This window comes from Tinamus guttatus, unplaced genomic scaffold, assembly GCF_059628265.1.
Source record: "Tinamus guttatus ecotype Peru unplaced genomic scaffold, ASM5962826v1 Tinamus_guttatus_pri_ptg000618c, whole genome shotgun sequence".
NCBI lineage: Eukaryota > Metazoa > Chordata > Aves > Tinamiformes > Tinamidae > Tinamus > Tinamus guttatus.
Window position 1 is genome coordinate 578,185 of NW_028289152.1, and position 12,692 is coordinate 590,876.

Below are 12,692 nucleotides of genomic sequence, written 5' to 3' on the forward strand. Positions count from 1 at the left end.
ACAGAGCCTGATGTGTCTTCCACTTCTTTTCCAGAGACCCTTGCTATCTGGGAAGGAGTCTCCGAGTACATTCGAGATCAGCTGATGTTGAACAAGGTGGGTCTGCCATTATGCATCTCCCCAGAAGCCCTTCTTCTGCACTGGAGGTATTTGAGGGATGAGTTCTCTATGTTTCCTAGCATTTTTTGAGAGCATGGAGAAGAAGGGGAATGAAAACACCTCAGGTGCTCTTCTAAAGACATTCTCCAAGGGTTCTCCAAGGCTTTCCCCACTTCATCCCCTTTGCACAGCAGGATTGAGCAGGACACTAAGCTCCATCCTCATGCAGCTGACCAGTCAGAAGCCTCTTCAGCTAGCACTCGAATAATGATTATCTTCCTTCCTCTTTGCAGGGAGTCAGAGTTATTCGGCTTGGCACCTTTGGTGTGGTGACTGAGCAAGTTCCTGTTAGGAAATACGGCCTCGTGACTGTTCACAGACCCGTGTTCCATCTTTCAAAGAGTATTGCGGAGGTTCACAGCCGCACCTATGATAAGACCTATGCTCCTGGTAAGAGGACATACTGAAACTTGGGCTTCCCTTTTTTTGGGACATCTTTGAGCAGGGCATAAATTCTATTCAGCAGTGACTGTTAGAGCTCCAGACTTCCATCACCACGTTCTCCAAACAGCTTCCATTTGTAGCTCTCAGGACCTCAGCATGGCGATTACCATTCTACTCCCTCTCTCCCTGACCTCATTTTAGCTGACATTCTGTAAAGGCAAATAGCAGCATTCATGCTGCTTTTTCCCTTCCCCTTGCACCTTGTAGTAGCCCTAAGTCAGCTTTACAGAGCCCTCAAATAGAGAATGGGACACCAGTGAGTGTTTTTTTTTTTTCCTTCTTTCTTTCATCCATGTGACATGGGCCCGTGAAATCTTTCTCAATGTGGAAAGGACAGAGTTTGGCCCAAGTCCTGTGACCTGGCACCCATTAAGGCAACTTGCTTCCTTCCTCCTCTCCTTGTCCTGCCATCAAGCCTCACATTCGTAGGAGATGATTGTATCCATTTCTTTCCAACTTTGTAGGGAAGAAGGCATTGCTGCCCACTTGGCACATCTGCTTGCAGAGTGCTTTGAGCATCTTCCCGCATGATTTTTCCCAGAAAGTGCAAGAAGTTCTTGAGCAGCTGCTTGCTTGAAGACCACAAAGCTGTTGGTGCTGTGTTTCAGTGTGCTCTGCTAGTGACTTTGTTTCTCTTGGTCTGCTTCCTAGGCCATAAGCTTTGTGAGCCCCTGAAATTTGCTCACGTAGCTGCATACGTCCTTCTTCCCCGTGAAACGGTGGAGGCTGGCATAAAGGAGACCCTGCGTCTTTTCCGCCACTGCATCAAGAGTGTGAAGAATGTTGTGTTTGTACTCAAGAACATTGGCATGCTTATAATTGAAGGGGCAGATGTGAAAATGCAATTTTACAAAGAGTTCCTGGAAAGACTTAATGGGACCGACCAGGTGCTCACGGCTCTTCTTGCGGTAAGTTCTCCAGTTCTCCAGTGCTCCCCGTTACCTTTTTGAATTCCCAAAGGAATGCAAGTCTACTGGCCTGCCATAAACTGTGGAAGGACATGGACAGTCCTGGCTGAGAGGAATGCCAGCTACCCGGACAGTTTGACTTGGGCATTCAGAGGACTTGGCAATGAAGTTGAACCTGTGCAGAAGTGTACTGGGTCCACTCAAGATTCATACAACCCAGGAGCCAATTTCAGCAATCTCAGGAAAAAAGTCCAAGACAACAGGAGGCTTTGTGGGTTTTTTTTTTTGTCCCACCAGACTTTGCTCCTTGCAAAAAGCCTTCCTTTCATGCCCCTTTTTGTGAGGATGTCCTCGGAAACTATTTTTCTCTAGAACATGTCTGGTATGGTAAGGCAGCAAGCTCAGTTGATTCCCCTTAAGCTGTTGAAAACTGTTCCTCTGGGCCCCCCCCCGGAAGCTCGACCTGGTATCCTCATGGGATAAAGTTGCCAGGGCAAATGGAGATGTCAGACCTCTCTGTCAACTTTGTGTTGACCTCATTCCCCTCTCTTTGACGTTGGAGGGCCTGAGTGTGTCTGGGATAAACTGCTCACAATATTGGATCCTCATGGTCCTCTTGCTCTGTAGCATTCCTAGTTCAGCGTGTAAATCAGTGATGAGTGCTTACCCCACTCTCTGGGCAGGAAGCAGAGGCACAGAATGAGCAAGGCCCAGAGGGAGAGAATGTTGGGAGAGACTGTGGGGTTAACCCCACATCTGACCCCTTCTTCATCAGCTGAGGAGGCATCAGGTCTAGACAGTAGGAAAAACACAGTGGCCCACTTAGTGAAATGCCTTCTCATGTGCTTGCCTCCTTTGATTTCTGCATTTGGAAAGACTTAAGCTAACTGACTCTCTGAATGCTGACCCTTGCCAAAGGCCTGAGTATGTTCCTCCCCCTTCTCCTTTTATTCTCTCCACTTGTTATGGTGCATAACTGAGGGGCTGCTGATGGGAATAGAACAATCGAAAGTTTCAAAACCAGCTTCTTCTCTAAGCAGTAGAAGAGTTTGTTTCCCCTGTGAGCACTTGGATAATATTCTTGGTACCATGTCCCAGATGTCTGTCTCGTTTGCAGATGCCGCAGATGAGGAATTCGGTGCTGTCGGGCTCTGAAACTGCACTTTCGCAGACCCGCTTTGGTCATGTCATTGTCTTTCCCGAGTGAGTATGTTTCCTTCTTAGCCCTTGGCTGGCCAAGCAAGCAGCTGCTCATGGCATGTTTTGTAACCTTGTGTTTCCAAGCCTTGTGAAGGCTACTCGGAAAGCCATTCATGAGCATGAACCCTTTCAAATGTGCATCAAAGTAAAGGTTCCTGGCAGTTGCTACCTTGGGACATTTTCAAGTCTTCTGTTCTTCTGTGACATCTGCATGAATGAAATGCTTCACAATGGTGTTTTCAAATATTCACTTGAGTCATCTCTTTCTTTTTCTTTTTTTTTTTTTTTTGGCGGAGGGGCAGAGACCTATGTAGGCCAAAGTAAAGCCTGTACTAGTCAAGTAAAAAGCTTTCTCCTGGCTCACATGGTGCTAAGTGTTTTGTTCCATTACGTGTCTGGGAGATACAGGTTCTTTTTTACACATGCATGGAGATGTTCTTGGGAAGGCTTGCAAGTGATCTGGAGGGTGAGACAGGAATTAGAAAGGATGCTGGAAAGGAGTAGGAAAGAGGACTAAAGTGTTCTGCCTGAACAGGAGCAGGAACAGGAGATGGGTGATGATCCCAAAAGCACACAGGGGATTTGGGTTGAAATTGCTTTGGCAGTTTCACAGGAAGCACAGGGAAGAGTCAGAGAAGAAAGGTCATCCCCTCCAGGCGTTGGAGGTCTTCATGATGCCTCTCACCTTGCTGAGAGACTCCTCCAGCATCTGGCCTCTTCTGCCTATTGCGCTTTGAAAAAAGAGGGACTTCCCAGCACCTCCCAAATGCTCCTGTGTCCCCACTATTCATACCAGGTGCAAAGGAAGTGCAGTGCCCCCTCGCGTTTAGCGTGATGCCTTTTCTGCTTTTCAGGTACAAGGTGGAGAGTAGAGATCGAAATCCACCTGGCGCACCTGTAAAGGCCAGGCAGGAGGAGGAGAGGAGAGGAGAGGCCAGCACTGTCCAGGAAGGTAATGGAGCTGCTGCTTCTTGGTGGAGGCTTTTGCCTTCTCCTTCTGTGCTAGATGTGACGCTGCTCCCCCAATAGGGCAAATCTCAAGTGAGTCCTGAGGGAACAAGACCTCAGTGCAGCACAACGCTCCCAACTGTACTAATATCTCCAAGTTCAACTTTCCTCCATTTCCATGTCCTGCTCTCCTAAACATGCCTCATAAACACCCCCAAAGCAACTCATTGGTTTTGATTGTGTCAACAGAGGAACTCTAGGCATGTGAGATCAGTACGCACATCCAAGGATCTGCTCCCTTGCCTTAAATTACCGCCCTCAGAGACACTCTGTTAGGCCACCCATACATCCCAGCAAGTCTCCTTTTTCACAACGGGACAGAGAGTGAGAAAAGCGCTAGTCCAAGAAATGATGTTGTAAAGTACAAATGAAAAGACAGAGAGAAGGCAGTGTCCAGAATGGCCAAAGTCCAGCCAGGAATAAAGGCTTCAGAGGAATCAGCCTGACACCTCACAATTTGACCTCAGGCTGAGAAGAACTGCATAGCCTTCCTTTTCAAGAGCCCTCTGCAATGCTGTCCTGAAGGGTTTTCTTGTCTTCTGCCTACAGGAAATGTTCCTGCCAATCGTCTCCTCTCCAGAAAAAGTGGCGCGCCACCGACACTTGCAAACAGAAATATGCCAGGAGAACAGGGGACGAAACCTGAGAGAAAAGGAACTTATGGCAGGTGAGACACTTGGAGGAACGGATGAGGGTGACCCTGTAGCCGTGTGCTTGTGTGGGTGAGATGTTTCCTAGGTGCAACAGGTTCCAGGCAGCTCTAAGAGTTTTGGATCCCATGAAGGAGCTGGGACTTTCAGACAGCGTTCAATATGTTTGCCAGGATGGGGGATCTGTGTCCCTTAGAGGCTCCATCTGTAATGAAACCTGCTCTTCTCCTTGCTGCATCAAGAGAGAGCCTGTATCTGGGCATACGGAGCATTCCTGTGGTCACATCTTGCAGCTCTGGGCATTTCAGCGGGGGGTGATCTCTGTCTCTGTTCATGTGAACACAGTCAGTTGAGCCCATATCATTCATGGCAACAGCCAACAGAACTGCCTTCAGCTGCAGATTCCTGTGAGGACAGGACGGAGAACAAAGTCCCTCTGTGCTCACAGCACCTCTCTATATTGTCTCTTTTCAGCGTATTTCCAGCCATCCCCGGGACATCCTCCCAGAAGCCAAGGAAGGGCAGGAGGAAGGGCCGTCCTGCAGCCATGCCCCCAGTTCAGAAAGTTAACAATCGAGTGGGGAAATGGGTGGAAGAGGTATGTGCTACTGACTGAGAAAATCCATATGCCCTGTGGATTTGTGGGAAAGCAAACTCACTTCTCTGGGCAGTGAGTGTGAAAGATGCCTTCCTGAGGCTTCATTTGGCCCCATTGGCTGACATTGTCCTGGCTTTGCTATAAAGGGTGAAGGTCATACTATATGCAATACATATGTTATACAAATTGCAATACATATGTTACTACTGCGTTCCCAGAAAGACATGAGAAGGCCCTCTTTGGTTCTCGTGGGAAGGTACCTGCTAGGTCTTTCAGAGTTAGGGCATGCACAGTTTTGGTTTAGCTCAGCTCATCAGTCATGTCCATAAGACAATGCATACCTGTGCTGACCTGCTAGGATTACCTTAGGGGCATTAGAGGGCTGTGAGGAAGGCTCAAGTGAAGGGACAGAAGAGGGGGTGAGAAGTGATCTTCATGCACTGAAAAAGAACACAGGCCAGTCCTAATCTTTCTTATTTCTCTTCTGTGTCCCCACAGGCCTGGCAATATCACTTCAGAGTAAGAGGGAAAGGGACTCACGGCTTTCCTCCGATCTGAAGCCCTGGGACGATTTCCCTTTCCTTTGCCTTTTGCTGAAGAGACAAGGAAGGAAACTGACAGAAATGAGAGAGAAGCATGCTTTTGGGAAACTCCTTGGAATAAACACCACTGTTTCCTGAGACATATTTTCCAGAAATATCCCTTAGTGGTTGAGCTGCTAAAAAACCCTTTTGTGGAGAGGGATTTGGGAGTCCTGGTGGGTAACAAGGTAAGCGTGAGGCAGCAATGATGTGCCCTCTTAGCCAAGAAGGCCAATGGGATCCTGGCCTGCATTCAGGAGTGTTGCCAGCAGGTTGAGGGAGCTCATCCTGCCCCTCTTCTCAGCTCTGGTGTGGCCACACTTGCAGTACTGTGTACAGTTCTGGACAGCCTAGTACAAAAGGAATGTGGAGCTTCTAGAGGGGTCCAGCGTAGAGCAGTGAACATGATTAAGGGACTTTGGCATCTATCGTATGAGGAAAAATTAAGCGACCTGGGCCTCTTTAGCCTGGAGAAGAGAAGACTGAGAGGGGACCTTATCCATATGTCCAAATACCTGAGGGGAGAATGTAAAGGGGATGGGGCTAAACTCTTCTTGTTGGTGGCTGGTGACAGAACAAGGGGTTAGAGGAACACATTGAAACATAGGAAGTTTCATGTCCAGGTGAAGAAGAACTTCTTTCCTGTGAGGGTGACAGAGCCCCAGGACAGACTGCCCAGAGAGACTGTGGAGTCTCCTTCTTTGGAGATACTCAGAACCTGCCCGGATGTGATCTCGAAGGGAAGGGCTCTGGAGCAGACTCTCGTGCCGGAGCTCCTTGTCTAGAGGCGAACAACAGAGTGAGACGCAGCCCCAGCGCTGACCCCCGTGTGGGCAGTGCTGAGCTCCCGGCCAGAGGCGGCTCTGACTCAGCGGGGGCGGGGCCAGCAGGGCAGACAGGGTTTTCAAAAGCTGCCCCCAGGGAGCGCAAGCGACCAGGAGCGCAGGGCATCAGGCAGGGCGTGGTGCGGCAGTTGGTGCAGGCAGGGGTCAGGGAGTCTCCTCCCAGGTGTGGAAAAGAATCCTCTCCCCAGACTCTTCCAGCAGCGGGAGATTAGGTAAAGCCATGGTCTCCACTTGGCGGAGAGATTCCACCAGGAAGACTGTGGCGACACAGACTGAACCGCCACAGAAACATGCAGCGGTCCAGGGGATTGGAGAAAACACAGCCTGCCTTAGCTCCTTGATCAGCAGCCACCTGCTCAGCCTGGTGGCGGAGCTAAAGGAGGAGGTAGAACGGCTGAGGGCCATCAGGGAATGTGAAAAAGAAACAGACTGGTGGAGCTGCGTTCTGCAGTCTTCCCAGGAAAGCCACTCAGAGAACCCCTCGATACCCCATAGGGCAGAGGGGGCAGAATTAACAGTATCGAGGGATGATCAATAATGGAAACAGGTTCCCACTCGAGGTGGCAGAAGATCCCTTCCATGGCCCACCTCACCTACACCTGTGACCACATCCAACAGGTACGAGGCCCTGGAACTTGGGGATCAGATAGAGGAGGCCTTGAACCAAGGCCCATCTAGGGGGCTGTCTACAGAGAGGCAGTCTGGTCCATGCTGCAAGGCTGCTCCCCCTAAGAGAGAAAAGGAGCACCTGGAAGAAGCAGCGGATAATCGTCATGGGTGACTCCCTGCTGCAGGGCACGGAGGCGCCGATGTGTAGACCGGACCCCTCATCCAGAGAGGTCTGCTGCTTGCCAGGGGCCCAAATAAAGGATGTCCCAGAAAGGCTCCCAAGGCTTGTTCAGGAGTCTGACTATTACCCTCTGGTACTGTTTCATGTGGGCACTAATGATGCCATGGGGAAAATGAGGGATATCAAGCAAGACTTCAGAGCCCTAGGGATGGCCATCAAAGGTACGGAGCCCAGGTAGTGTGCTCCTCTATCCTGTCAACGAGGGGAATGGATTCAAGGAGGAGAAGGCGGATATGGCAGATTAACAACTGGCTGTGCCGCTGGCCTTGGCAACAGGGTTTTGGCTTCTATGACCATGAGACTCTGTTTTATGACCACCAGCTAGTGGGAAATGATGGTATCCATCTCAGCAAGAGGGGCACACGTCTCTTTGCCAAAAGGCTGGCCAACCTGGTTAGGAGGGCTTTGAACTAGACAAGAAGGGGGAAGGCGAGTGTCACACAGACACGGCGAACAGTACCGCGCAGCCTAGGTCAGATGGCATCCAGCAGGAGTATGGTAGTGGGGAAGTGTGGTTATGAAATGATCACGGAGGGTCCTCTTTCACCCCTCCTGGGAAACCTACGGGCTTGGTTACTTCCCTGAAATGCCTGTACACCAATGCGCGAAGCATGGGTCATAAGCAGGACGAACTGGAAATGTGTGTGGTCCCAGCGACATCATCTCATTGGAATCACAGAGACGTGGAGGGATAGCTCGCACGACTGGAGCGCTGCCATGGAAGCCTATGTGCTCTTTAGGAAGAACAGGCTGGGAAGGCGAGGTGGTGGAGTTGCTCTTTATGTGAGAGAGCAACTGGAATGCATGGAGCTCAACCTGGGAGTGGAGGATGAGTGAGTTGAGAGCTTGTAGGTAAGGATTAGAGGGCAGGCCAATGTGAGAGACACTGTGGTGGGTGTCTGCTACAGGCCACCTGACCAAGACGAGGAGGTTGATGAGGCCTTCTATAGTCAGCTGGATATTGCCTCACAGTCACAGGCCCTTTAGAGCCGCAGGCCCTAGGGACAAGAGAAGAAGCCGGGGGAGAGGAAGACTTGCCCTGGGTAGAGGAGGATTGGATCAGAGAGCACCTAAGGAAACTCCATACCCACAAGTCCATGGGCCCTGATGGGATGCACCCCAGAGTGCTGCGTGAGCTGGCAGAGGTCATAGCTAAGCCGCTCTCCATCATCTTTGAAAGATCCTGGAGAACGGCGGAGGTGCCCCAAGACTGGAAGGCCAATGTCACACCAGTCTTCAAAAAAGGCAAGAAGGAGGACCCAGGCAACTACAGGCCAGTCAGCCTCACCTCCATCCCCGGAAAAGTGATGGAACGGCTCATACTGGCTGTTTTCTCCGGGCACATGGAGGAAAAGAAGGTGCTCAAGAGTAGTCAGCATGGATTCACCAAGGGGAAATCATGCTTGACTAATCTGATAGCCTTCTATGATGGAATGACCGGCTGGATAGATGAGGGGAGAGTGGTGGATGTTGTCTATCTTGACTTCACCAAGGCTTTTGACACCATCCCTCACAACATCCTCCTGGGCAAGCTCCAGAAGTGTGGGATAGATGAGTGCACAGTGAGGTGGATTAGGAACTGGCTGGATGGCAGAGCTCAGAGGGTGGTGATCAGCGGTGCCGAGTCTAGTTGGAGGCCTGTAGCTAGCGGGGTCCCCCAGGGGTCAGTCCTTGGTCCAGTCCTGTTCAATTTATTCATCAATGACCTGGATGAATGCACAGAGTGCTCCCTCGGTAAGTTTGCTGATGATACCAAACTGGGAGGAGTAGCTGATATCCCAGAGAGCTGCGCTGCCATCCACAGGGACCTGGAAGGACTGGACGACTGGACGCTGAAAAACCTCATGCAATTCAACAAGGCCAAGTGCAAGGTCCTCCATCTGGGGAGGAATAACCCCAGACACCAGTAAAGGCTGGGGACTGACCTTCTAGAGAGTAGCTCTGCAGAGAACGACCTGGCTGTCATGGTGGACGGCAAGTTGACCATGAGGCAGCAGTGTGCTCTTGTGGCCAAGAAGGCCAATGGGATCCTTGGGTGCATTAAGAAGAGCTTCTCCAGCAGGTTGAGGGAGGTGATCGTGCCCCTCTACTCAGCCCTGGTGAGGCCGCATCTGGAGTATTGTGTCCAGTTCTGGGCCCCACAGTACAAGAGGGATGTGGAGCTGCTGGAGAGAGTCCAGCACAGGGTCACAAGGATGATCAGGGGCCTGGAACATCTGCCCTATGAGGAGAGGCTGAGGGAGCTGGGCCTGTTCAGCCTGGAGAAGACAAGGCTGAGAAGGGATCTAATCAGTGTCTATAAGTACCTCAAGGGAGGCAGTGAGGAGGATGGTGCTGGCCTCTTTTCCCTGGTGGCCACTGACAGAACTAGAGGTAATGGCCACAAACTGAAGCACCAAAAGTTCCACATGAACTTAAGGAAAAACTTTTTAACAGTGAGGGTGACAGAGCGCTGGAACAGACTGCCCAGAGAGGTTGTGGAGTCTCCTTCTCTGGAGATCTTCAAAACCTGCTTGGATGCAGTCCTGTGCCACATGCTCTAGGTGACCCTGCGTGTGCAGAGGATTTGGACTAGATGACCTCTAGAGGTCCCTTCCAAACTTAAGCATTCTGTGATTCTATGATTCTATGGTAGTAGTATGTCAGTTGATGGGATGGCCCGAGGCATTTCCAACTGCCTCAGCAACAACTGGATCTGTAAATAAGGTGTTCTTAGAACAAATAATTCCGAGATATGGGTTGCTAGAGGCAATAGATTCAGACAGAGGCACTCATTTTACAGGAAAGGTCCTTCAAGGTGACATGACTGCCCTAGGGATTCAATGGGGCTTGCATACCCCTTGGCATCCTCAGATTTCTGGTAGAGTGGAAAGGATGGATGGGAACATTAAGAAGCATCTTTTGAAATTGGTTTTAGAAACTAAGATGCCGTGGACACGACTTCTACCATTAGCTTTAGCAAGAATAAGAGCAAAACAAAGGGGAGACATTCAGCTGTCCCCCCTTTGAAATAATGTTTGGGATTCCCTATCCTACTAACACCCAACCTGGCAAGGAGGTGGAGATAGGTGATATATATTTAAAGCAATACATTCTTTAGTGGAGTCTCTCCGACAGGAAGCCCAGCTCGCACAGACCCTCCCCTTGGATTTTGCAGTCCATGATATCCATCCAGGGGATTGGGTCTTGGTAAACATCAATCAAGACAGCTGAGCACGAATGGACTCATCATACCAGACTTAAGATTTCCAAGACTCCAGAAATCTGGGCTTGTCAGTTGAAGGAAGAGGATGGAAAGCCCCGGCTAACTCTCCGTAGATCTGTACCGCTGACTGGGAGTGGGTCTGGAAAATAAATGCTGGGTTGCTGGGTCTGTGGGAGTCCAGGAGGATATGAAGAGTACCCATGGGTACTAGATATACTGAATGCAGGTTGTTAGCAAATAACCTGGTTTGTAAAAACAAGTATTGTCCAAAGGAGGGGAGAAAAAAAAAAAAAAAAAGAGGAGGGATTGAGTGGAATGCTCAGGTTTATGTATTCATCAATAAGGAGATTTCCCCACAGTTTGGCTGAAGAGCGGGAAAAGGGGAGGGGAGACTGAGCAGAGCCATGAGCGACTGCGACAAAGAGAGCCATCTGCAAGGAGATGGGGGCCTTTACAAAGGAGAGAAATAGGGGAATTCCCCCACATTCTTCAGCAAGGAGGAAAAAGGAGTTGGCGAGCTCAGGTGAGAACAGATGGCAGGAGGCAGGAGTTTGGTGTAGGCAGGCCGGGAAGGCTGTAACTTATGAGTACCTGGGCCAATGGGGAAAAGGAGAGGGTGCCCCTCGGCTGGGAAATTAGTATAAAAGCGGGGCTGCGTCCCCCAGCAATTGGAGAGACCACACAGGGATATGCCTGGACTCTCCCTTTATTTGAATAAAGTTTTAGGACTCCTCTGTCTCCTTTTTGGACATTCAGTTCTTGACAGCGAGATTTTCCGCACACCCTTGATGTGCTGGGAACATCCCTGCATCTCCCCTGATCATAGGGAAGGCTCTTTTTAACTCTCAGCAATTGAAAAGGAAAATGAGAGGGAAAGGGGAAAATTTTTGTCCCCACACTGGAGGCAAGCATGCAGGGCAGGTTAATTTTGTGCTGCTGTGATGTCAGACATCTCCCTGCAGGTCAGCCCTGATGTTCAAAAGCAAAACGAGGGGGCCAGAAGCACCTCCCATAGCTTGACTGCCTCAGTGCAAATCTGAAAATTACAGACTGACAACAGCAGCTTGGCAACGAGGCAGGCAGGAGGCTACAACAATGCACTGCTAATGACTTCTGCTTCTGAGCCCAAACCCCATGCTCATCAAAGATGCTCCTGTTACCAGCTCAAGACCAACCTGGAAGGGATGTTTTGGAGCAGTTCTAACCTTGCAGTCCCTGTTCCTACAGTCAAGCTTTTTCGAGCTTGCCACCTCAAAGGTGCTTGGGTGAGCAGCCCCTTTCTCTGCCCACTCCTCTCACTCAGCTCAGTCACAACAAAAGCCAGACTTCTCTGGAGGTCCATCCCTGGGGAGCTGTCTCTGAGACAGCACATCTGCTGGTGGCTGGGACATATATGCTGCTATGGGACACCCTTTCTGGAGCATGTGGTATGGCCAGAAAAGCTGGAGAGCAGCACGGAAGATGCAGGTCTCCTGCTGAACCTGAACTGAGCTGAGCTGAGTTGTTTCATTCCCTTTGCTGCTGGGAAGCACAGAAGCTGCAATAGTGTGTGTCACTGTCCGGTCGTTGTGTCTGTTCCTCTTATTACTGAATGGAGAGAAGGGAGCGTATAGTCCTATGGGGCAATGCAGAAGGGCCTCTGAGTCTCCACTGCAGTGGCTGTGGGGATATGGGATCAGTTCAAACATGTGCCTCATGTGCAGACAGTTCTGCCAGAGACCCCTGTGCCAGGGTGAGTCCTTCATGTGCCCACAACACTGGAGCAGAGCACAGTCCTCTCTGTCGTGTCTGTGCTTTGTCCTTGGACTGAAGATCCTTGGGCTATTCTTGTTGGCTGTAGGGAGCCTGAGAGCAGAAATTCCTGGCTTGCAGCCATAGCAGAGCCCCTGATGGGAGAGAGGGGTTCAGCAGGAGCTGCCCAGAGGACCAAAGGGGCTTGTGGGGCTGCAGGAGCAGGGTTTCTCCCTCTGTGCAGGAACGGGGCCTGCAAGTTTCTGCAGCTGGGCTGGCCACAGCAGCCTGATGGGTGAGAGGTTTTGGTAAGAAAACAGGGCAGGATCAAGACAAGCCTGTGTGCAATGAAACCCTCCTGGGAGGTTTGGGGGTTTTGCACATCAGATCAAATGACCCAAAACACTCCCCTAGAGATTTTCCTCTCAGCATCAGGCTTCTTGGCCTCATTTGAGCTTCCCCAGGACCAGACAGGCAAATCACGGGCCTTTAAAAATACCAGGACTTCACATG